Genomic DNA, 3,989 nt, shown 5'->3' on the forward strand with positions numbered 1-3,989 from the left:
CCACACCAAGGCACATAATAATGAAAATGCACAACATAATTTTGCATAACATAATTAATTAATATGCATAACAGAATTTTGAAAGCCACAAGAGAAAGGAAAAAGATTACATATAGGGGAAAACTCAATTAGGATAACAGCAGATTTTTCACCACAGAGGCTGAAAGCTAGAAGTTATGGAACAAAATGTTTCAAGCTCTGAAAGAAAATGGGTGCCAACCAAGAATCTTGTATCCAGAAGAATTAAGCTTTAGATTTGAGGATGAAATAAAAACCTTCCATGATAAACAAAAGTTAAAAGAATTTATAGCCAGAAAACATCGTTGGCAAAATATTCCATGAAGAGGAAAAACAGCAACAACAACAATGAAATCAGCAGAGGGATGTCGAACCCTAAAGGAAAAAGTAATCAAAGAAGAAAATTAAGTCAAGTTAAATAACAAAAATAAATAAATATTGATGGAAATACAAACCATGTCTCAATAATACCCATGAATGTTAATGGCTTAAACTCGCCAATCAAAAGACATATGCTAGCAGACTGAATTAAAAAAAAAGACTCAACAATATGATGACTCCAGGAGACTCATCTGATAGGAAAAGACATCCATAGACTGAAGATGAAAGCTTGGGAAAAATCATACCACTCACATGGACTCTGGAAGCAAGCAGGGGTTTCCATCCTTGTATCCCATAAAGGAGACTTCAAGCCAAGGTTAATTAAAAGTGATAAAGATGCACATTACATACTGCTCAAGTATGTACACCAACAACACATAACAATCCTAAATATATATGCCCCAAACAATGGTGCAGCTATGTACATCAAACAAACTCTTCTCAAGTTCAAGAGTCAAATTGATCACAACACAATAATCTTGGGTGACTTTAACACACCTCTCTCACCACTGGATAGATCTTCCCAACAAAAGTTGAATAAAGAAGCTATAGGTGTCTGCCAAAGATGGCTGCGCTGGGAGGAATAGAGTAAAGGTTATATCTTAAGCCCAGGCATGTTAGAAGAACTGGGAAGGCACCTGATTGGAAGAGAGCAGCAGGGTCAAGATGGAAAACCATAAACCACATGATAGTTTCAAGGAAAACTCAATTTTTGATGTCATAGCTAGAAAAACTGAACTAGTATCAGAAGCAGAAAGGAATCTACTTGAACATGGATCCAAATATATTGGACTTAATGCTACTTTCTGTGGCCTAATAGCAAACAGTCTTTTTTGGAGTGTCTTGCATGCAACAAGGGCCTGAATAGCTGCTGGCTTACCAATGGCAGTGTTCCCATTTTTGACAGCAAAAGCATCTTTCAAAGGTTTTTTACATTTACCTTGGAGTACAGGTGATTTGAATTGTGAAACCTGTACTGTGACAACAGGTGGACTTTTTGGATTAGTTTTAGGAGGTCTGTACCCTGTTTTGTTGGCTATTCCTGTAAATGGTGGCTTAGCAGCCAGGTATCAATCAGCTCTGCTACCAGAGAAAGGAAACACCTTAACTTACTGGATTAAAATTTCTAAGCCTATCTTCAGAAAGATGTTATTTCACATTTTACTTCAGACTATGTTTGCAGCATACCTTAGGGCTAGACAATATAAAGTACTTATAAAGGCCCTTCAGTTACCTGAACCTGGGCTAGAAATTCACTGATTTTGAGCAAATGTGTATACAAAATAAAATTGTATAGATAAAAAGAAACTATAGAACTCAATAATACAATCAATAACTTAGACTTAACTGACATATATACAATATTTCAACCTGCATCAAGAGGATACACTTTCTTCTCAGCAGCACATGGATCCTTCTCTAAAATAGACCATATATTATCCCACAAAGCAACTCTTAGCAAATACAAGAAAGTAGAGATACTACTATGCATTTTATCAGATCATAATGGAATGAAATTGGAAATCAATGACAAAATAAAAAATAAAATTTCTCCATCACCTGAACATTAAACAATATACCACTCAATGAACAATGGGTTACAGAAAATATCAAGGAGGATATTACAAAATTCTTAGAGGTAAATAAAAACACAGGCACAACACATAGAAATCTCCAGGACACTATGAGAGCAGTACTAAGAGGAAAATTCATTGCATGAGTTTATTTCTTAAAAGAAGAAAAAGTCAACAAATAAATGACCTCACACTACATCTCAAAGCCCTAGAAAAAGAACAAACCAACATCAAAAGCAGTAGTAGGCAAGAAATAATTAAAATTAGAGCTGAAATAATGAAATTGAAACAAAAGAAACAATTGAAAAAATTGACAAAACAAAAAGTTGGTTCTTTGAAAAAATAAATAAAATTGACAGACCCTTAGCTATGCTAACTAAGAGAAGGAGAGAACTCAAGCTACCAGCATGCATGATGAAAAATTCAATATCACAACAGACACTAAAGAAATACAGAGGATAATTATAAATTACTTTGAAAACTTATACTTCAATAAAATAGAAGACATTGAAGGCATCGACAAATTTCTTAAGTCATATGAATTGCCCAGATTGAATCAGGAAGATATATACAATTTAAACAGACCAATATCAAGTGAGGAAATAGTAGGTGCCATCAGAAGCCTACCAACCAAGAAAAGCCCAGGACCGGATGGATACATAGCCGAGTTCTACAAGACCTTTAAAGAAGAACTAATACCAATACTCTACAATTTATTTCAGGAAATAGAAAAAGAGGCAGCACTTCCAAACTCATTTCATGAGGTCAATATCACCCTGATCCCCAGACTAGGCAAAGACACATCAAAGAAAGACCAATATCTCTAATGAACATACATGAAAAAATTCCCAATAAAATTCTGGCAAATCAAATACAAAAACATATGAAAAAGATTGTGCACCATGATCAAGAGGGATTAATCCCAGAGATGCAAGGTTGGTTCAGAAACATATGGAAATCAATAAATTTAATTCATCACATCAATAGACTCAAAGATAAGAATCATACAATAATCTCAATAGATGCAGAAAATTATTTGACAAAATACAGCACCCTTTCATGTTTAAAACATTAGAAAAACTAAGGATAACAGGAACATATCTCAACATCATAAAGGTTATCTATGCTAAGCCTCAGGCCAACATCATTCTAAATGGAGAACAATTGAAGGCATTTCCTCTAAAAACTGGAACAAGACAGGGATACTGTCTTTCACCAATTCTATTTAACATAGTTCTTGAAACACTGGCCAGAGCAATTAGACAGATGAAAGAAATTAAAGGGATATGCATAGAAAAAGAAGAACTTAAATTAGCACTATTTGCTGATGATATGACTCTATGCCTAGAATACCCAAAATGTTCCACCAGAAAACTTCTAGAAGTACTAAATAAATTCAGCAAATAGCAGGATATAAAATCAACACCTGTAAACCAAAGGCATTTATGTATATCAGTGACAAAGTCTCTGAGAGGGAAATGGGGAAAACTACCCCATTTACAATAACCTCAAAAATAAGCAAGATACTTGGGAATCAACTTAATGAAAGAGGTGAAAGAGCTATACAATGAAAATTACAGAACCCTAAAGAAAGAAATCAAAGAAGACCTTAGAAGATGGAAAGATCTACCTTGCTATTGGATAGGCAGAATTAATATTATCAAAATGACCATACTTCCAAAAGCACTATACAGATTTAATGCAATTCCAATTCCAATGGCATTCATCATACAAAACGAAAAAGCAATTATGAAATTTATCTGGAAAAATAAGAGACCCAGAATAGCTAAAGTAATCCTTAGCAGGAAGAGTGAAGCAGCTAGCATCACTATACCAGACTTTAAACTATACTACAGAGCAATAGTAACAAAAACAGCATGGTATTGGCACCAAAACAGAATGGTAGATCAATTGTACAGAATAGAGGACACAGAGACTAACCCATAAAATTAAAATTATCTTATATTAGACAAAGGTGCCAAAAACATGCATTGGAGAAAAGATAGCATCTTCAAC

At 34.2% G+C, this 3,989-nt stretch overlaps 1 pseudogene; it reads left to right on the forward strand.

Annotated features, from left to right (window-relative positions):
• Window positions 1–1,065: 1,065 nt before the first annotated feature.
• Window positions 1,066–1,659, forward strand: LOC144367757 (transmembrane protein 126A pseudogene; annotated as a pseudogene).
• The last annotated feature ends 2,330 nt before the right edge of the window (window positions 1,660–3,989 follow it).

The sequence above is a fragment of the Ictidomys tridecemlineatus genome, chromosome 11 (genome assembly GCF_052094955.1).
Source record: "Ictidomys tridecemlineatus isolate mIctTri1 chromosome 11, mIctTri1.hap1, whole genome shotgun sequence".
Lineage (NCBI taxonomy): Eukaryota > Metazoa > Chordata > Mammalia > Rodentia > Sciuridae > Ictidomys > Ictidomys tridecemlineatus.